The 23,163-nt window shown below is 36.0% G+C and overlaps 1 non-coding gene across 1 annotated transcript; it reads left to right on the plus strand.

The window, feature by feature from the left end:
* The first annotated feature begins 15,039 nt into the window (after positions 1-15,039).
* On the plus strand, positions 15,040-15,111 carry Trnad-guc (transfer RNA aspartic acid (anticodon GUC)). Its single transcript has one exon. It is a non-coding gene; the product is annotated as a tRNA-Asp (tRNA).
* The last annotated feature ends 8,052 nt before the right edge of the window (positions 15,112-23,163 follow it).

Consider the following 23,163-nt stretch of genomic DNA (forward strand, 5'->3'; position numbering starts at 1 on the left):
TATAATATTTTTCGTAGCGCCATCTTATACATAATGGCTACATTAACAGAGCTTAGATTCTTACAGATTCCTATACTTGATTCGTATTATATGTCCAATATTTACGTTTCACATGCCAATTTCTATTAATTGCAGAAATTTATTTTAAAAGTACACCACGCAAAAAGTACTTTATTAATTCACATTTTTTTAACGTTATATCCTTCCATTACGTATATTGTAGTGCTAGACGGAATTTTATCATGAAATTCATTTAAATACTTGAGTAATTTAGATATAAACGCTCTTAAATTTATTGAGAAAAAAGCAAAACTTTCACATTTTTTTTATAAACAATACACAACAGGTAGGATAGCAAAAATATGGCTGTAATTAGCGACATATATTGTTAGTAGGTTAAGCATTTTTCGGTATACATATATGCTCTAGGTTATGAGTGGTGTACTTTATAAAGGTGATGGGATCGCCTATACTTATAACATTACCAATGGCCGGCCTTAAGCGATAACAATTAAATAATAAATTTAAAAATTACCGGTAAAAGTTGAATTAGTAATCCGCTAGGAGCGCCACCAGCGAAGCTCAGAGCGTATAAAGGTTTTACATACAATCGGAAAAATGAAAGAATGCCCATGAACGATCACATCAATCACTTATTTTATATTTGCTGTCTTTTTCTATAAATAACAACGTTTGTTATAGAAACAGACAGCAAATACAAAATAAGTGATTGATGTGATCGTTCATATACGCTCTGAGCTTCGCTGGTGGCGCTTCTAGCGGATTACTAATTCAACTTTCACCAGTAATTTTTAAATGTATTATTTAATTGTTATCGCTTAATATTTACAACGCAAAAAAGCAATTAAATTGTAATCGTTTTTTTTTTAAAGATTTTTCTAATCATTTTGACGTTCCTTCGGATACTTTCACAATTATCGTGTAGATGGCGCCAAGGTTAATAGAATAATTTATAATTTACATATTACGGAACAGTAAAAAAAACTTAAATTCAGTATTTAAAACGTAAGTATATTTAAGGTAAAAATATATACCACAAATTTGACCAACTAATTTTTTTTTTAATTAATGTTTTTAATTTTAATTTTAAATTAATCACTTTGACATTTATGTCAAATTTCCGGTAAAGGTTTACAGACTTGTCACTACTGGCGCTCGCGAATTTGTAAATATCCCCTCTACGTACGAGCTCACAGCTTTAATTTTTCCGACTGTATTAGGTTTATGTTTCTCCAGTTATCAAAAATCGCAATGTTAGACTTAGGCGTTCTCATGAGGTGAAATAGCTTCTCTCATGCACATATCTTGTTTAGTGGTGTAACTAAGCGCAAAAGTTCTTTGTATTCAACTCAGGCATTTTGAAATAATTATGAAAATGTTCCTTATCTTCACGTAATTCTCTTACTAAATTCACATGTGATACACGCTATCTTTTCGTAAGCCAGTGCTTTGCCCACACTTTTCGATTTCGTCTTTCTTTATTAGTTTTTAAAATGTAATATAGAATTCCTTAATAACACAAAGCATCTCTTCTCTCGACGACATCGCAATGCAGTATGAGTAAGTTTGCCGTGTGTCACCGACGTCAAGCTGAGTAAAAAGGAGCCCGCGCACTGAATCGGCATAGACCGGTCCGCTCGGCTAAGAACAATCGGCAGATTTTGCTATACATGGAAATAAATGAGCCACCGCGAACCGCTTAAGGCCGATGCCACATTATGCGTTTTGACCGGATGCGTTTCCGCCGCATCCGGTGAAAACGCATAGTGTGACAGATCGGTCCGGTTGCGTTGGAAACGGATGCGTTTTGAGTCATCGGTACGCGCTTATAAACTGCACCAGACTAAACGCATAGTGTGACAGGTCGGTCCGGTTGCGTTGGAAACGGATGCGTTTACACCGCATCCGGTCAAAACGCATAGCATCGGCCTAAGAACGTTCGACTCAGAACGGTCAGATCGTCTCTGATAGCAGAGCAAAAACCGCCGAACGTTCCGATGCTGTTGTGTATTTTAGCAGGGGCTGGGAGTGTGCTGTAATTTTTAGTACTATTTTATGCATTGAAAGGTACACGCCTGATTTTTAATAAACGCACTATGGCTGACGAACTTCTTACAGAAAGTGTGCGCCGGGAACATGTAATTTGTAATATTATTGTTAATGAGGAATTAATGAGAAATGAATTGTTAACGAGGTTTTCTTGTGGGTAGACTGGCATTAACAACTAAAAAACAATGTTTCAAAATGAAACAAGTCCAAAATACTTATTGAGAACTGATGGAATAAAGTTTGAACTTGAATTTAGGTTCTTCATAATTTCAAAAATGATTTTACTTATGGTTTTGAGCCTTAAAAATCGTCATCTTTCGTTCTTTTTTCAATTTTAAATTGTTTATAACTCGAAAACAATTATCTTTGAATAAAAATTACAGAAGACCTTCTTTCTTTAGAATGATCCAAACAATCTGAAACAATATCTGCCCGGGTAGAATTTTTTTTTCAAATTTATAAAAAAAGTCATTTTTTAATTATTAATTAATTATAGTTAAATCAACATTAGATCGGGCACCCCTTGTTTTTTGTAATTGTTAACATGCTAAATTACATATCCAATAATTTTTATCCGATAAATAGCTAGGTGAAGTTCGACCATACATCGTTTAACTAATTTATTTTGGATGAGAATTGGGATAATTTAAAGTAACCGATGTAGTCTTTCTTCAGGAGATATTGATTTTCGAAAGTTTGTGTCCTGCTTTCTAAGGGGTAATAGCTCAACGAGTTCATAAAAACACTAGACATTCGAAAATATTTAAAAAAACTTTTCGTCATCTTCGAGTAGGTCGGGAAACAAATGGTAAAACTCTCCATAAGTTTCTCGCTTTAAATTAATGTTATGAATCCAATACATATCTTGGTTTTTGTATTTCATTGCACGCTAATACAATCATAACATCTTCAGGATCTGATGAACTAGAACTCATTTTTAAAATTACTGAAGTCTATATCACTGTTGCGGACACGAAACTTCCACTGCCGATGCCGAGGAGACCGAGTCAGTGCGCGGGTACACTTTGTCGATCTTACCGTTCCGAGCCGATTCATATGTTATATAGATTTTCAAAAATCGTTTGACAGAGTTCAACATGGGGTAGGTACTCATACATGCATTGGAACACATACACCTAGATCCCAAGGACATTAATTTAATAAAAAATCTATACTACAATCAAAGAACGGTCCTACGACTGGAAGATAGTGAGACAAACCTAGTAGAAATTCAAAGAGGAGTGAAACAGGGATGCGTGCTGTCGCCACAATTATTTAATATATACTCCCAACTAATATTTCTGGAGACACTATGGGAAAGAGCTGAAGGTTTAATGACTGGAAGGAGCGTTATCATTAATAACATAATAGTTGCAAACGATACCGCAATCACGCCAGAGAATATAGAAGATTTGCAAATTCTTCTAGAAATTATTAACAGAGAAAGCAAAAATATGTGACTATTAATAAATATACATAAAACCAAATACATGGTGATCTCGAAAACCCCTGTTGACAACATACATCTGACATTGGAGGGAAACCGTTAGAGAGGGTCGACAAGTACAAATACCTCTGAGCAATTATAAACTGACAGTTGATCAAGAGGAAAAGATATAAAGGTCAGAATGGAAATCGATGTAAAAGTATTTGTAAAATACAAGACAATAGAAATACAGGTTCGTCGAATGTTATGTTTGGTCGTAGCTTCTATATGGGGTAGAAGCTTGGACTATAAAAGCCTAATCCGTAAAAAGATTGAAAGCATTCGAAATAAGGCTGTACCTATAGGCGTATTCTGAAAATTTCTTGGACTGGAAAAGTCTCAAAAACGAAGAAGTGTTAAGGCGAATCGGACGTGGCAGAAAGTTTATGAACACAATTAGAATAAGACAAACATCGTATCTGGGCCACATACTTCGAAACGATAAATACTCTATACACACGTCATCATGCAAGAAAGAATAGAGGGAAGAAATAAGAAATCTTGACTGAGAAATCTCAGAGATTGGACTAACCTCAGTGTTAAACAGATATTTCACGTTGTAAAAGACGGAGAAGCGTTTAAAGAAGTGATAGCCAACCTTCATTAGAAGACGACACAATGAGAAAAAGAATCCTACCACAAACCGATATCCTGTCCAGGAGTAGTTGCATGTTGACTCGAGAGGTCGTCTTCAGCGACATTACCAAATTGTTCGTCATATTGACGCCACAATCGCAAAATCACGCTCCGAGACACTTCAAAAAATGTAACATCAGATCGTGAAAGACCAGCCATATTCACACAGCCCTTACCATTTGAACATGTATTAAATGCCGACGCTCCATGATTATCGTTGCGTTTAGTAATCTTGTTTTAGTAGAATGTTAAAGTAAATACAGACTATCTTTAAAAATTGAAGCCCTTTTTCTTTACAATTTGAAGAAATTAATCCTCTAGTGTAGGATGTAGCTTCGGGTTCAATTTTTTTTTCGCTATCTTGCTTGAAAAGGTCCCTTTTTAACAAATTTGCATGTTGGCGTGGTTAAAAATTTTTTAAACGTTTTTTTTTTGTTTTTTCCTAAAATTATTTTTTTGCATCTAAGGTTTTTTAGACTTAGTTTTGCTCTTAATGGTTTTTGAGATATAAGCGATTAAAAATTGCGAAATCGGCCATTTTTACCCTCAAATATATGAAAACTGAAAATTTCAATGTTGCCAAATAGGTAGATATTATTTAAACGTCGATTGATGAAATCCCGAAAAGCTTTTTGCAATGTAATATCGAAAACCCCTTCGTCTTTTAATTGCTAATCAAGCGGGTGAGTCGCTATTTTCAACCGTTGCATACACACACACCCAAACTTATATGGAATCATCTGATATTTCTTATTATTTCGTGCGAATTTAAAAAAACAAACACACGAAGTCAAACAATATTTATTTTAAAGCAATTTAATAACAAATACATAACAATTAAATAAAACAAAGTATTTAACAAACAAATTGAAAGTACTTAGTTGTTTTAAAGTCAATAACATACAAAATTTCAATGTAAAACGAATAATGTTTAAATTGTTTTTATTTTTTTTTTGCATTTTGGGGTAGTCAGTGTTATCACCTTTAGTACTTGTGCAAGCTTCAGTTTGCGTGGCACGCTCCTAATCAAATTATCAATATTTTGTTGTGGTAGGTTGCTCCATCCTTTAAGAGCAGCTTGTACTAGCCGTGCGGTGTTTTGTGCATTATCCCGGCGAGCTCTAATTTTTCTTTTAAGCATATCCCACAAATACTCTATAAGATTAAGCTCGGGTGAGCAAGCAGATCACTCCAAACAAGGGATACCTTCTGCTTCAATGATGTCTGTAGTCACTCTAATGGTATGTAGAGGTCCATTATCACGCAATAAAATTAAATTTTCTCTTGTTGCACCTCTCCAGAGCCTGACTACAGGTTATCAACATACCTGTGAGCAGTTAAAGTTGATTGGATGAAAATTAAAGGAGTTTTTTTACGGATCACAATTCCTCTCCAGAACATTACACTTCCCCTTGTATATTTGTGAACAGATCTGACAGTTTTCATGGGTCATGGGTTATGTGATTTTACACACATCCTGACTTTTTTTGAAAATAGCACATTTTGTCAATTCCCAATGTTCCAGTTTTGGTGGTAAAGACACCAATTTAGGCGAGCAATCTTGTGCTGCCTGGATAACTCGGGAACCCATAACTGTCTCCTGCTGTATATTTCTTGGTACGAACTCTTCTTCTTATCGTTTCAACAGTTACACCTGTAGCTTCCAAAAGCTGCCTTTGGAGCTGCAGGTGAGATATGGTTGAGTGTCTTCCAGCTGATTGGACAATTATACGATCATTTAAAGCCGTTATTACTTTTGTCGACTTTCCCTTGCTTTATTTTTGAGCTTTCCTAGTTCCTGTTACCTAGCATAGGTTTTGGACAGAACGCCCTGTATTACGCCTAGCTCTACAGTTATGTCCCTCTGAGAACATTACTTTCCCCACAAGACCAATAATTTTTCCTCGTTCAGGTTTCTATAACCCCACATCAGGTATATTTTCGTTTTTGGACGCAAAAGTTAGTTTATTTATTTTCGTTCAATTTGCAACTCAAGCCAATAACCTATACCATACCGAGCTGTACTATCCGAGTGTCTTACATATTTGTCTATTTTCAATAAAAACCTTTAGTACCGGCGCAAATTGATCCTAAGCAGACACAACCTGGCACCGGCGAGTTGCGTAGACCGTTCTGCGCATCCTACTATCAGTTCATGCGTTCGCAGGTCGAGCTTGGGAAGGTTTGTCATCGACGTAGTTTTCTTGGGCTTGGGACGGGTGACTCGGCGCCGGCGCCAGATGTTAATTTTTACGTGTTTTTGTTTTGCGAGATGGAAATATCTGCAATGAATAAGCGGCGATATATTTTACACTATCTTGAATGAATAACATTTCATTGCTCTGTTGTATCAATCAGCACTACTCTACAAGTTTTCGTTTATTTGTTTTAATATGTATTTTATTATATAATATAGTAGGCGCAATAGTGGGGAATATTATAATATATCTGATTAAAACAGTGAATTTTTTACATGTTAAGTATTTTTAATTTCTTGTGAAGTATCTAGTTAGTGTGGCTTTAGCCAATAAATCAAAGTTATGCGTTTACAAGATCATATTATTTGAAAAATAAGGAGTACCATAATGTGTCATAATTATAATCTCCTTTAAACAGATCAAAAAATTGTTTAGTATGTATTTCTAAATCCACACAATCATTGGAAAATGATTCATGGTAAAAAATATTTATTAATGACACTGTTATCGACAAAGTCGCTCAATTTTAAACTTGTCATCATATATTTATTAGACTTTTGTTTATCGTTAAAAATTAAATGATGGTTGGGAATTGTATTTTTTGTGTGATTTAATATTTTATCAAAAACATAATCAGAAAAAATCTTATTTAAAACATGCGAACCGTTTTTGCAATCACAATCAATGCAGTGTTTAACTTATGCTTGTTATTATAAAGGTAATTTTAACTATTTATAATGGGAAATAAGCCACAATATTATTAAAAAATGATTTTTATTAACGTTTCGACGCCCAAATCGGGTGCCGTTGTCAAAATACAAAATACTACTAACATAAACAAAAATGTTGTTGCTTAGTAAAAAAAAAATTCTTCTAATAATTTATTTAATTTGACTCATTTATATCGGCAATTCAGATACATATGATACATTTTAAAGTAGAAGACTTTAAAATGATATTGCCAATATTTATGAGTTGCGTTCCTGGGACGACTTTACTGAAAGATAGTTCATTCGATTACATGAAATCAACTCCAACTCAAGAATATTCGTCACAAAAAAATCATAACATGTGATCTATCTTTAAAAAGACAACCACATGCAACGGTGGCATTAAAATTCTCGCGTTAGAGATCTCATAGTAAATGTCAATTTTAATGTCACCGTTGCATGTGGTTGTCTTTTTAAAGATAGATCACATGTTATGATTTTTTTGTGACGGATATTCTTGAGTTGGAGTTGATTTCATGTAATCGAATGAACTATCTTTCAGTAAAGTCGTCCCAGGAACGTAACTCATAAATATTGGCAATATCATTTTAAAGTCTTCTACTTTAAAATGTATCATATGTATCTGAATTGCCGATATAAATGAGTCAAATTAAATAAATTATTAGAAGAATTTTTTTTTACTAAGCAACAACATTTTTGTTTATGTTAGTAGTATTTTGTATTTTGACAACGGCACCCGATTTGGGCGTCGAAACATTAATAAAAATCATTTTTTAATAATATTGTGGCTTATTTCCCATTATAAATAGTTAAAATTGTAAAAATGCCACAAGAAAATAGCTTCAGAACAACATTATAAAGGTATGTAGAAATAGAATACTCAGTGTAAGATATCTTTTTATGCACCCGCTTATGATCAAATTCGATGTTCTCGAAAGTCATACTGCTACGACTACTAGGGACATGTAAGATATTTTTAAAACGTTACTAGTTACATGTACGGAACTACCGTGTTTTAGTTGCCTACTCAATTCAGTACAAGGATCAGATACATCAGTATTTTGTAATCAGTATTTGTACTCAGTACCACTGAGAACCGGTATCAATAGTAACCGTTACACGTTTGCACTTATTTTGCCCGTCTCTATTCGTTACGGCGACAGCCGATGGTCGGGTTAGCTTGTGTTTAATATGCGGTACGCTAGAAAAATAACTGCACAGGTCACCCGTCCCACCGGCGCAGGTAGTGACTCGCTTAGGTTCAATATGCGCCAGGCCTTATTCTTCGCAACAAGAACAAGTTTTTTCAAACGAAATAAATATTACTTTGAAATACATGATGATTCCATATAAGTTTGGGTGTGTGTATATGTAATATGCGTAAATACACATAGGTACAGTGTGTCGCCTTTAAGATGAAGACAGCCCTCTATTTCGGCTATCAAAATAAATAGAGATTTGAAGTTTTACACAGTCGTTGAAGGTTCACATTTTTTAGATACCCAACCGAAATTTAAATTTTAAAGGCAGCCTACTGCGAACCCACAAACATTGTAAATTTTCAATATACTTCGCGTTAGAGATATCGGAAAAAGTTGTTCTAAATATTATTCTAACCTCACACACCAAATTTCATGAGAAAATTTGCACTTTTGGTTTTTTCATTATTTGTAGTCTAGAACCTAAATTGGGCTGTCCCAAGATGCAAGTTTGTGACGTCACAAATTTCGATTTTGAGGTCGCTTATCTCAAGACGGTTCGAAATATTGAAATGTCGTTTTCAAATTTGGATTCAGGAGACAAAACTATATACGCATCCATCCGTAGATTGGCTCCAATTATTGCAAGAAGCGGGCAACGCACAAACTAACAAAGACTTTTTTCTGCAGCACAGTTCTATGAGAATAACTAGTCGCTCTATATCTTTCATTTTCTTTAACTAGACCAGTATGTATTCGCTGACAATCTTTAGCGTCCTAAAATTTAATAAAAGCATACCAGAAAAACCCAACTTACATATTTTTGATTTATCTGTTGTTAGTTCTAGGTGCGCTAAAATCTATAGAAACATCAAATCTTTTAGCTGAATCTATGTAACTCCCTTACATTTAGAATGACTATTTTTAGCAGAAAATTTTATTCTCAAGTTTTCATTCACCAAGTTGTAATTATGTGATTTAAGATCTGCGTTATTAAGCGCCCACTATACTACTCGCGAAGTTGATAGAAGTTCAGCGAGCACGAAAGTGTAGAGAGGTACTTCATGCGACTTCGCTTCGCCTCGGGCTACTTCCATCCTACGTCGGTTTTTGCGACCGAGTCAAAGGACTCGAAGTTAGTTTCTCCCCACGCGAATGTGTTCCTCTAAGTTGAACGAGTGTGTAGCGATGCACTTTGGACAACTTTCCCTAGTACGTCGTTAAGTAATTTCGCGAGAGTATAGAGCTCGCTTTAGCTTTAGGAACATCTTCTTCTTCTTCGTCTAGCCATTCACGTCCACATCTGAACATAAGCCTCTTCGAGTCTTCCTTTGCACTGTTTTTTATTGTACTCTAGTTGTAGCCAATTTTTCCCGGCAGTCCGTTTAGGATCATCTGCCCATCTCATAGGAGGTATGCCTCTGGGTCTTTTGTGTTGGTATGGTCTCCAGGTTAGAATTGTTCTGTCATTTGTTTAGATCGCTCCTAGCTACATATTCAGTGTATTCCCATTTCAATTTTGTACCACATCGGTGATTTTGGTTTTCTATCTTATCCATATGTTTTGTTTTCCTGTCCTTAAGTGATATGCCTAGCATTGCTCTTTCCATCGCGTGTTATCGCCGTAGGAGTAGTTTTCGCACCAGTGCTGCCAATATAATTTAGCTGTATATTTTAAAAACTTTTTGTTTTTGAATTTTCGTTTTTACATTCCATTTTAGTTTTGCATGGTGCTTTGTTGCTTATATGTTTTGAGCATTTGTTTTCTTTTTTTAATAGCATCTTCGCAGCTTTGATCCCACCATGGTGGAAAAGTTGTTTTGCTCACTTTAAAGGGTTGGTAGATGGGTATGGAGGCATTGGCTGCCTTATTTATCCCACTATTTTATATTTATGTTGTTATTCTGTTGTTATATCTACGGTGTTATTTTTAATGTGATATATATCCTAGGTAAGACTAGGTAAGAAGTATATATCCGCAATTTCTTGATATAAGCTCCAAACTGCTTTATTTAGGTTTCATTTGGTTTTAGGATATATAATGGTATCTTTACTTTCCATTCCTTTATTAATTTCTATAATAATTGGAAAATGGTCTGAGCCCAGTACATCAGGTGAAGTTTCCCATGCACAATTAATTGCTATATCTGGAGTTGCAAAAGTTAAATCCACGACTGAATTATCCCCATTATTTGTGAACCCTGTGGAGGCCCCGGTATTTAAAAGTACTAACTTTGTGTTGTCTGAAGCGCTTATTATTTGCGTACCTTTGCTGTTATTTTTGTAAGATCCCCATGTTTGATGATGCGCATTGAAATCTCCTCCAAAAATGCTATTCGACTTGGTACAATTAAGAATTGCCTCCCAGTCTGCAACTGTTGTTCGTATATCTCTTGGGCAGTATATCGAGAAACATGTTAGCTGTATTTCACTATTGTTCAATATCTGTATTCTACACATCAAAATATTAAAATTTTTTGTAATTGAAATTTCTTCAAAACAAAATACATTTCTGACAAGAGTTGCGACACCAGCATAACCATCTTTTCTGTCTTTACGAATAATCTTGTAACAAGAAGATTAAGTTTTCACTCTAATGTCATGCAAAACAACATAATGCTATTCTACATCCCACCAGAATGAAAACAATGGGAACCTTCTCTGGTATGGCTTGTAAATATGGTAAATTGTATAATTCCTTTATCTTCCTTAGTCTCAGCATCCGTATGGCTTGCAAATTGTAGAAGCCTCGGAGGTGTAACCAGAGAAGGTTCCCATTGTTTTCATTCTGGTGGGATGTAGAATAGCATTATGTTGTTTTGCATGCCATTAGAGTGAAAACTGAATCTTTTTGTTAGCAGTTGCCGCTAGGGCATCTATGCCATTTCGTTCGTTGCAATCCGGGACTGCACGCCGGGGTTTTGTTTTGGTTGGATCGGGGAGAGCAGCATATGTGCCTCCTGATGAGAGACTAATAAGTTTCGAAACCGGTAGAGGTGCTTGCTGCACTCTCTGATCGGACTAGAATATGGTTCGGCTGTATTTTCGTTTTGCAACGAAATTGAAAATGGTTATTCATTTTTTATTTACATTTACTGATTGGAGTACGAAGGGAACCATTCTCGTTGGAACTTTACCGCGCTGAGCAGATGGGACGTGAATTGCAAATTGTAGAGTTCCCTCATCTTCCTTAGTCTCAGCATCCGTATGGCTTGCAAATTGTAGAAGCCTCGGAGGTATAACCAGAGAAGGTTCCCATTGTTTTCATTCTGGTGATGTAGAATAGCATTATGTTGTTTTGCATGCCATTAGAGTGAAAACTGAATCTTTTTGTTAGCAGTTGCCGCTAGGGCATCTATGCCATTTCGTTCGTTGCAATCCGGGACTGCACGCCGGGGTTTTGTTTTGGTTGGATCGGGGAGAGCAGCATATGTGCCTCCTGATGAGAGACTAATAAGTTTCGAAACCGGTAGAGGTGCTTGCTGCACTCTCTGATCGGACTAGAATATGGTTCGGCTGTATTTTCGTTTTGCAACGAAATTGAAAATGGTTATTCATTTTTTATTTACATTTACTGATTGGAGTACGAAGGGAACCATTCTCGTTGGAACTTTACCGCGCTGAGCAGATGGGACGTGAATTGCAAATTGTAGAGTTCCCTCATCTTCCTTAGTCTCAGCATCCGTATGGCTTGCAAATTGTAGAAGCCTCGGAGGTATAACCAGAGAAGGTTCCCATTGTTTTCATTCTGGTGATGTAGAATAGCATTATGTTGTTTTGCATGCCATTAGAGTGAAAACTGAATCTTTTTGTTAGCAGTTGCCGCTAGGGCATCTATGCCATTTCGTTCGTTGCAATCCGGGACTGCACGCCGGGGTTTTGTTTTGGTTGGATCGGGGAGAGCAGCATATGTGCCTCCTGATGAGAGACTAATAAGTTTCGAAACCGGTAGAGGTGCTTGCTGCACTCTCTGATCGGACTAGAATATGGTTCGGCTGTATTTTCGTTTTGCAACGAAATTGAAAATGGTTATTCATTTTTTATTTACATTTACTGATTGGAGTACGAAGGGAACCATTCTCGTTGGAACTTTACCGCGCTGAGCAGATGGGACGTGAATTGCAAATTGTAGAATTCCCTCATCTTCCTTAGTCTCAGCATCCGTATGGCTTGCAAATTGTAGAAGCCTCGGAGGTGTAACCAGAGAAGGTTCCCATTGTTTTCATTCTGGTGGGATGTAGAATAGCATTATGTTGTTTTGCATGCCATTAGAGTTGTAGCACTTAGAAATAAGGGGGAAGATAAAAGCTTGGAAAATTTAGATACTGCTTAAATACAAAAGGGTCGAGAAAACTAGGGGATATTTCTAAAAACTACTTTGCTACGGCGGCTCGTGTTTTGGTTGGAGAGCTAAGGTTGTGAGTTCGTTAAGAAGAAGTTAGGGATTAGGGAATATTTACTACTATCAAAAATTTAAACAAGGGTACTTACAGATATCCTGGGGTGTTAAATATAAATCCTGGCTATATTTTGTTAGGGCGCCTTACCAGGAGTTTTACTTTCTATGATCATCCAACATCTTAAAATTTGACTCTAAAAAGCTTTTAAAGTTTGTGGTTAAAATTTTGCCAATAGGTTAGCGGTAAATAAACAGGACAAAATACACAGTTATGGCATTTATTGAAAAATTATTCCTTGAGATAACAAAACTTTCAGATTACATAAAAAATTACCTGTAAAAAAATACATCTACTTTTCTGAACATAGGTTATGGTGCACCAAAAGATAAACAATAATATTATTGCATTGAGGATTTGATATCTCAAGGAATAATTTTTCAATAAATGCCATAACTGTGTATTTTGTCCTGTTTATTTACCGCTAACCTATTGGCAAAATTTTAACCACAAACTTTAAAAGCTTTTTAGAGTCAAATTTTAAGATGTTGGATGATCATAGAAAGTAAAACTCCTGGTAAGGCGCCCTAACAAAATATAGCCAGGATTTATATTTAACACCCCAGGATATCTGTAAGTACCCTTGTTTAAAATTTAGATACTGCTTAAATACAAAAGGGTCGAGAAAACTAGGGGATATTTCTAAAAACTACTTTGCTACGGCGGCTCGTGTTTTGGTTGGAGAGCTAAGGTTGTGAGTTCGTTAAGAAGAAGTTAGGGATTAGGGAATATTTACTACTATCAAAAATTTAAACAAGGGTACTTACAGATATCCTGGGGTGTTAAATATAAATCCTGGCTATATTTTGTTAGGGCGCCTTACCAGGAGTTTTACTTTCTATGATCATCCAACATCTTAAAATTTGACTCTAAAAAGCTTTTAAAGTTTGTGGTTAAAATTTTGCCAATAGGTTAGCGGTAAATAAACAGGACAAAATACACAGTTATGGCATTTATTGAAAAATTATTCCTTGAGATAACAAAACTTTCAGATTACATAAAAAATTACCTGTAAAAAAATACATCTACTTTTCTGAACATAGGTTATGGTGCACCAAAAGATAAACAATAATATTATTGCATTGAGGATTTGATATCTCAAGGAATAATTTTTCAATAAATGCCATAACTGTGTATTTTGTCCTGTTTATTTACCGCTAACCTATTGGCAAAATTTTAACCACAAACTTTAAAAGCTTTTTAGAGTCAAATTTTAAGATGTTGGATGATCATAGAAAGTAAAACTCCTGGTAAGGCGCCCTAACAAAATATAGCCAGGATTTATATTTAACACCCCAGGATATCTGTAAGTACCCTTGTTTAAAATTTAGATACTGCTTAAATACAAAAGGGTCGAGAAAACTAGGGGATATTTCTAAAAACTACTTTGCTACGGCGGCTCGTGTTTTGGTTGGAGAGCTAAGGTTGTGAGTTCGTTAAGAAGAAGTTAGGGATTAGGGAATATTTACTACTATCAAAAATTTAAACAAGGGTACTTACAGATATCCTGGGGTGTTAAATATAAATCCTGGCTATATTTTGTTAGGGCGCCTTACCAGGAGTTTTACTTTCTATGATCATCCAACATCTTAAAATTTGACTCTAAAAAGCTTTTAAAGTTTGTGGTTAAAATTTTGCCAATAGGTTAGCGGTAAATAAACAGGACAAAATACACAGTTATGGCATTTATTGAAAAATTATTCCTTGAGATATCAAATCCTCAATGCAATAATATTATTGTTTATCTTTTGGTGCACCATAACCTATGTTCAGAAAAGTAGATGTATTTTTTACAGGTAATTTTTTATGTAATCTGAAAGTTTTGTTATCTCAAGGAATAATTTTTCAATAAATGCCATAACTGTGTATTTTGTCCTGTTTATTTACCGCTAACCTATTGGCAAAATTTTAACAACAAACTTTAAAAGCTTTTTAGAGTCAAATTTTAAGATGTTGGATGATCATAGAAAGTAAAACTCCTGGTAAGGCGCCCTAACAAAATATAGCCAGGATTTATATTTAACACCCCAGGATATCTGTAAGTACCCTTGTTTAAATTTTTGATAGTAGTAAATATTCCCTAATCCCTAACTTCTTCTTAACGAACTCACAACCTTAGCTCTCCAACCAAAACACGAGCCGCCGTAGCAAAGTAGTTTTTAGAAATATCCCCTAGTTTTCTCGACCCTTTTGTATTTAAGCAGTATCTAAATTTTCCAAGCTTTTATCTTCCCCCTTATTTCTAAGTGCTACAAAATTGGCTCCTCGGTAGTATAGTGGTCAGTATCCCCGCCTGTCACGCGGGAGACCGGGGTTCGATTCCCCGCCGGGGAGCCAATTTTGTAGCACTTAGAAATAAGGGGGAAGATAAAAGCTTGGAAAATTTAGATACTGCTTAAATACAAAAGGGTCGAGAAAACTAGGGGATATTTCTAAAAACTACTTTGCTACGGCGGCTCGTGTTTTGGTTGGAGAGCTAAGGTTGTGAGTTCGTTAAGAAGAAGTTAGGGATTAGGGAATATTTACTACTATCAAAAATTTAAACAAGGGTACTTACAGATATCCTGGGGTGTTAAATATAAATCCTGGCTATATTTTGTTAGGGCGCCTTACCAGGAGTTTTACTTTCTATGATCATCCAACATCTTAAAATTTGACTCTAAAAAGCTTTTAAAGTTTGTGGTTAAAATTTTGCCAATAGGTTAGCGGTAAATAAACAGGACAAAATACACAGTTATGGCATTTATTGAAAAATTATTCCTTGAGATAACAAAACTTTCAGATTACATAAAAAATTACCTGTAAAAAAATACATCTACTTTTCTGAACATAGGTTATGGTGCACCAAAAGATAAACAATAATATTATTGCATTGAGGATTTGATATCTCAAGGAATAATTTTTCAATAAATGCCATAACTGTGTATTTTGTCCTGTTTATTTACCGCTAACCTATTGGCAAAATTTTAACCACAAACTTTAAAAGCTTTTTAGAGTCAAATTTTAAGATGTTGGATGATCATAGAAAGTAAAACTCCTGGTAAGGCGCCCTAACAAAATATAGCCAGGATTTATATTTAACACCCCAGGATATCTGTAAGTACCCTTGTTTAAATTTTTGATAGTAGTAAATATTCCCTAATCCCTAACTTCTTCTTAACGAACTCACAACCTTAGCTCTCCAACCAAAACACGAGCCGCCGTAGCAAAGTAGTTTTTAGAAATATCCCCTAGTTTTCTCGACCCTTTTGTATTTAAGCAGTATCTAAATTTTCCAAGCTTTTATCTTCCCCCTTATTTCTAAGTGCTACAAAATGTCGCCCTAGAACGTGGGGCCGATTCATTTTTCTGCCTCTTTCAGTGTCCAGTTGTGCGCTACAAAATAGCACCCTCAGACGTGAGGCCAGTCTCTTTTCACCCCCCAGTCATATCGTTAAGTTGTTCCCAAGCAGTTTACATTTTTTTAGTTAGTCCCAACTGTTTTTCAACTTAATTTCCTCTCCTTGCCCCAGATTTGAGACCGATTCTACTATCACAACCAGTATCGCAACATAGTTTAGCCCAAGAGCCCCTACATTTTTTTAACGTTACGAAGTGGTATAAAATTTTCAATAGGATGTGTAAATATGTACTCATTGTAGTGTATTAACATTGTTTTTATGTATGTACTTATAGTAGATGTTAATACAGTACCCATGGTGAAAGCAATATTTAAATTTTTTTTAAAAAAAGTATTGATTGTATAGACAAGTAGTCTATATAAGTAACGTTGAACATTCCAATATTGAAACTATTGATAAAGTATAACATTTTAGTTGTATTTGTGCATTTATTCATAATTGATTAACAATTTTTTACAGAATAACTTGTTTTTGTGATTTTTTTTGTTCGTCATTTGAGTATATGTGTATAGTCTGTGTAGTTTCCGTTTGAGCTTTTACTCCCAATGTTGTCTAGTTGTCCCATTATTTTTTTTCTCAACTAATCTAGCTTTGTCAGTGTCATAAAGATACCAAAGGTTAGTTGGAGTCTGCCTGTGAAGTAGTTTGAGTGTATCCGTGAAGTAAAGTAGTTAGTCAGTCCAATTACTATTTGTCTTTCCCTTCTTGTACCAGAATAGATCACAAGTGTAATACTCGTGATAAAGGAAGTGTGCTTAGTTGTCTAGGAACACTCCCAATAGTTATCGGAACAAGAACCGTTGTTGGTGTTATCCCGTGTAAGCTCATTCGAGAAGCAAGTTTCAATATTGTTTGTGTTTGTCTATCCCTGTTTTGTCTGAAAATATTTGAGTCTGTTGTTTCCTGTTTGTTTTGTGTACCCTTGTGTTATTCCCTGTTAGTCCGTGTCAGTGGTGGAGTGTGAATTTTTTGACGAATAGTTTATTGACCCCTCTTTTGTTTATTGAGTGATTGCAGACCAAGAGCAGAAGTTGCAACAAAGTCAGTGAGGTTAGGATCTGGCTGCGTGAGAGTGCAAGTGAGGTTTGTGTTCGTTTGATAAATAGAAACGGTTTTTTGTCCGAAAGTCATACTTTCTACTATTCCCATTGGTCTTTCCCCTGTGTGTTGTTTTCACCCCAGTTTTAAAAATGAAGTCTACCCAAGTTAATGATCTGAAAACCGATGAGTTATCTTATGAACTTTTCATAAGAGGTTTTAATGTCCAAAATAAGACTGTTGAAGAAAAACGTAAGTTGTTGAGAGGTCAGTTAAGTAAAGAGACCATCTCATCTTCCATTGATTTGACTAAAAATGTAGTCGATCCTGATCAAGAGTTGCCTACAATCCAGTCAATATTAGCAGATTTGCAAAGTATTGCGCGGGCAATGAGTGCACAGTCATCAAAGGCTGACTTTGCTCGTTTCAAAACAAGGTCCAGTCATCTGGATTTCAGATTGGAAAATTTCCCTGATAATGTAGAAGAAGCTATAAAAGAAGTTATTGACAACTATAAGATGGATTTATTGATGTTGACTGGAGATGTCTTAGAAAAGGAAGAGACATCTGACAATGTGTCCGTCCCATCGACTAGTGGTACAACTTCAGTCCCCGTTGCCCCTATTAGTTCAGTTTCAGCCCCTATTATACAAATTTCAACTCCTGTTAGAGTTTCTGATTTAAATATCAAATTTAATGGTGAGAGTAAAGCCCTTCCCACATTTTTAGAAAAAGTAAGAGATTCTGCTAGATCCAGAAATATTTCTGATGATGTCCTGTTTAGATCAGCTTTTGAGTTATTCGACGGAAACGCTGCTATTTGGTATAGGAGTGTTGGAAATACAGTTAACAGTTGGAATGAGTTGGTAACCCTTCTCAAAACTGCTTTCCTACCCCCAGATTATAATGATAATCTCCTTGATGAAATTAAACGTCGAAAACAAAAAAAGTCTGAGTCAATCACTATTTATTCCGCAATCATGGAGAATCTCTTTAAACGTTTAGAAGAGTACCCGTCTGAAGCCCAACGAGTAAAGATTTTAAGAAAAAATATTTTGGTGGATTATATTCCACTCGTAGCCCTTCAAGATTTTCCCACTGTCGAAATGTTAGTCATAACTGTTAAACGTTTGGAGCAAAATGTTTTGCCCGTGCTTCAAACTACAAAAGGTCTTGCTGGTATTTCATTAGAGGATTCAGAAAAACCCCAAGAGAAGCTTCAGGTACTTGATAAACAAGACAAGCCTGATAACCCCAAAGGAGACAAACGAGAAAAGCAAGATCGTCCCTTTAAGAAATCCAAGTCTACGCAGAGAAATGAGAGACCCAATCCTCCAGTAGATACTGATGAAAGACATCAGTCTTCTTCTTCTTATCCACCAGAAAGACATCAGTCTTCTTCTTCTTATCCACCCCACAGAAATCAGTCTTCTTATCCACCTCCGTTGATGCAATCCCCTCCCTATCGACCGTATGGAAATCAGTCTTCTTCTTATCAACCTCATTCAATGCAACCCCCTCCACAACCCTACCAAACACATGACAACCCTAGAAAAATTATTTTTTGTTTTACTTGTGGTAAGCCCAACCACATTTCTCGCAATTGTACAAACAGAGAAATGTCTTGTTCTCGTTGTGGTAATAAAGGAGTGAGAACGTCCTCCTGTATGTGTCAAAAAAACTAGGTAGTGTGCAGCCAGTCGGCAGTTGCACTCCATATAGAGTTAAGCCCGACAAATTCCCCCAAAACATACTTAACCCTCTTTTTGAAAAGAAAGGTTGTGACAGTCGTCCTCATGTTAGTATTTCTATCTTTTCTAAAAACTTTGTCGCCCTCTTAGACAGTGGTTGCACCACATCCGTAGTAGGTGCCGCTGGAGTTAAATTTTTGGATTCCCAAGGAATTAAATATAATTCTACCCCCTGTAAACACGTCTGCTTAGCAGATGGTTCTCAAAAATCAGTTGTTGGTACTATTGATCTTCCAATTGAGGCTGATGGTGTTTCCCAAGTAGTGAAATTTCTTGTCGTACCCTCCGTTCCCCATAGTTTTATTTTGGGAAGTAACTTTATGCATAAATTTTCAGTGTTCTTGAATTTTAGAGATGGAACATGGCATTCTTCCCAAAAGGAAGAGAAAACAGAAACTTTGTATTCTGTAGACTCATTTTCCCCCACTGAAAAAAATTTAGTAGATTCCACAGTCGCTTCTTTTGAGGAAATTTCTAGTTCCAAGTACATTGGAAGAACCAATAAAATTGAAATGGTTATTGACACTGGTGATGCAAAACCATTTAAGAAAAGACAATATCCTTTATCCCCATACATGAATAAAATACTACATGAAGAGTTAGACGATATGTTACGATTAGGAGTAATCGAACCAGCCCAATCCCCATGGTCAAGTCCTGTATTATTAGTAAAGAAAAAGTCAGGTGAATATAGGTTTTGTTTTGATGGTCGTTCATTGAATGAAGTCACTGTTCATGATACTTATCCTTTACCCCAAATAGACAGAATTCTTTCGTTGCTTAGAGGAGCTAAATGCATTAGCTCCATTGATTTAAGAAAAGCCTTTTGGCAAATCCCGCTGCATCCTGACTCTAGGAAAAAGACAGCCTTTAATGTTTCTGGTAGAGGTTCCTTTCAATTCACTTCTGTTCCCTTTGGTTTGTGTAATAGTGCACAGATTCAACAAAGATTAGTTGATGCTATCTTTGGCCCTGAATTTGAACCCTATATATTCTGTTATTTAGATGACATCATAGTGTGTACCCCATCTTTTGAAGAACATATCCGATTGTTGAAAATTATAAGAGATAAACTGAAAGAAGCAAACTTGACCATTAACATCGATAAGTGTGATTTTTTTAAATCTGAATTGAAGTATCTTGGTTATGTAGTTGGTAACAATTCCCTTAAAGCAGATCCTGAAAAAATCTTAGCTATGGTTAATTATCCCAGGCCATCTAATTCTACTGAAATTAAAAGATTTATAGGTATGTGTTCCTGGTATCGTCGTTTCATTAGAGATTTTTCCAGTTTAGCCTCCCCTATTAATGACCTCCTTAAAGGTCATAGAAAGAAAAAACAACCAGTAGTTTGGACTAGTGAAGCTGAAAAAGCTTTTTTGAAAATTAAAGAACTCCTAATTTCTGCCCCTATCTTAGCCCAACCCAATTTCGAACTTCCCTTTGTTGTGCAATGTGATGCATCTGACACTGGTCTTGGTGGTGTCTTGACTCAAACTATTGATGGTGAAGAAAAAGTTATAGCTTATGCAAGTAGGTCCCTTTCCCGAGCTGAAAGAAATTATTCAGTTACAGAGCGAGAATGTCTCGCAGTGATCTTCGCTATCGAGAAATTTCGAGGTTATATTGAAGGAGTTAAGTTTTCGGTCATTACTGACCACCATTCACTTCTCTGGTTGAATAAACTGTCCAATCCTACAGTCAAATTAGCCAGGTGGGCTATGCGCCTAAGACAACATACCTTCGATTTGATTCATAGAAAAGGAACATCCCATTTAGTCCCTGATGCTTTATCTCGAGCTCATACCAATGATACACCCAAAGATGCCCAAAAAGTTGATTATCTAGAAATAGATCTTGACAGAATAGACCCTTGGTTCGATGATTTAAGATCAAAGATACTCCGTTCCCCTGGTGATTTTCCACAATGGAAAGTGGAAAATGATTTCATTTACAAGTATGCCCCATCCCCCAGTTCTTTCAAGACTAATGATATTGAATGGAAAATTTTAGTTCCCAAACCCCAAAGATTAGAAGCAATGCAATCTTGTCATGAGCCACCTACGTGTGCTCACTTTGGATTCTATAAAACTTTGTCCCGTATTCAAGAAAGGTACTATTGGCCCAAAATGCGTTGTGATGTGCTTAAGTTTGTCAGATCATGTAAAGTTTGTGGTGCTCAGAAAACACCAAATCATGCTCCTTTAGGTAAAATGGGTAAGCAGAGAGAAGCCCAATTCCCCTGGCAAATAGTTGCCATTGATCTGATAGGTCCCTTTGTTCGTTCTAAAAAAGGTTATACATGGTTATTAGTGGTTGCTGATTGGTTTAGTAAATATACCTTAGTCCATCCTTTGAGGAAGGCTACGGCTAAGAGTATTACTGAATTTTTGGAAGATAATGTCTTCCTGATGTTTGGTGTTCCCCAGTATGTGATTTGTGATAATGCCTCAAATCTGAACAACCCTCTTCTAATTAATCTCTGTAGTAGGTATAATGTTCAGAAAGTATGGTTTAGCCCCGTGTATGCACCACAATGTAATTTTGTGGAGAGAAATAATAAAACCATTGGAACAGCAATCCGTATGTATATAAAAGACCACGTAGACTGGGACAAGAATTTAGCAAAGATCAGACAAGCTATTAATACCGCAAAGCACGAAGTAACTGGATACACCCCAGCTTTCCTTAATTATGGCCGTCATGTTCCCCTGAGTGGAAACTACTATGGTGTTGATCAAAACGATCAACGGAAGCAAGATCTAGAAATTATTCCTGGTAACCGTGATATGTATGCTTCAGAAGTAAAAGGATTAAGTCAAGTCTTCGAAAAGGTCAGGGCTAATCTTCGAAAAGGATATGAACGTAACGCTAGAAGTTACAACTTACGAAGAAGAGAAGTCCAATTCCAAGTAGGAGATAGAGTATGGAAAATGAATAAAGTCCTGTCTAATGCTGCTAACAAGTTTATGTCTAAACTAGCACCGAGGTACATTGAAGCTACAGTCCGTGAAAAGTTGTCACCAGTGGTGTATCGTCTATCTGATTTAAATGGTTCTGATCTTGGTAAATGGCATGTTAAAGACTTAAAACCTTTTGTATGTGATGAAGATAATATGTCATCCCCTTAGTCCTGATCCCCTATTCCCTGTTCCCCCTGTATTGTTCTTCAGTTCCCTTAGTCTTGATAAGAAGTTGATATTCTCTTTGATTTTGGTATGTCATCTTTTGGTCCCTGTTGTTGTCGTATACCCCCTTGTATGAATTTGTTGTGATTTGGCCCTTGTTGTTGTTGTATCCCCCTTTGTTAGTCTTCTTTTATTTTAGTCTAGTTGTTGAAGTGAGTATATTCCCTGTGAGACGTTTAACATAAAGTTACCGATCTCGACTTGAGACAAATGTTAAGATTACGTTGTCTCATTGAGGTATTTAGAATGGAGATTCTAAATCCTCATTTTTGCTGAACCGTTGCCAACAAAATTCCCTGAAACTCGCTAGGCGTTTAGTGGAGTTTAGGCAGATGCCTATCTGCTGAGCCTAGAGCTCAAATGATTTTTTTAGTTCTCGAAAACCGCTCGCGGTTAGGCAACGAGGTGACAAGGCTGTGCCTGCCCTGATATTTCACTTGTGTTACTGTTGTGGATGTCAGCGAGGTCCACACAGGGCACAATGTTAGCTTCTTCCCCAAGGCACAGAAACTCTTGTCACCTACAGTTCATTTTAGAGTCATTACACATTTCAGTCTACTCGACTTTAAAGAGTCTGGCGATCGATGGTACGCTAGCCCAATCCCTAACGTTTGTTTGTTTAATTTAATCCCCACTAGCCATCATCTAAAAAAATTTTGATGTGATTGTTTAGCCTCACTCAAGGAGTCATGGTTGATTTTTGTTTGGTTTATCGAAAACTGGATAGCTATCCGAGCTTTCTCTTTTCGGAGGAGGCTGTGTAGCGTTTAAAAAACCAGTGAAAATATGATCTTTAGATTTGTATAGATTTTACAATCCCTCTCTAAGAAGTCCAAATTTTTTTATTCAGTTTTTTACTTAAATTCAGATTGCGAGGAATTTTCTAAAACCGCACCTGTATACATCTACAAAGTATTGCGCACATTTCAATGTGTTACAAGATTCCTGTTTATTTGAGACGCAAAAACAGAATTTGTAAGAAGTTTTGACAAAAGTACAGTTCTAATG

This window comes from Diabrotica virgifera, chromosome 5, assembly GCF_917563875.1.
Source record: "Diabrotica virgifera virgifera chromosome 5, PGI_DIABVI_V3a".
NCBI classification, from domain to species: Eukaryota; Metazoa; Arthropoda; class Insecta; order Coleoptera; family Chrysomelidae; genus Diabrotica; species Diabrotica virgifera.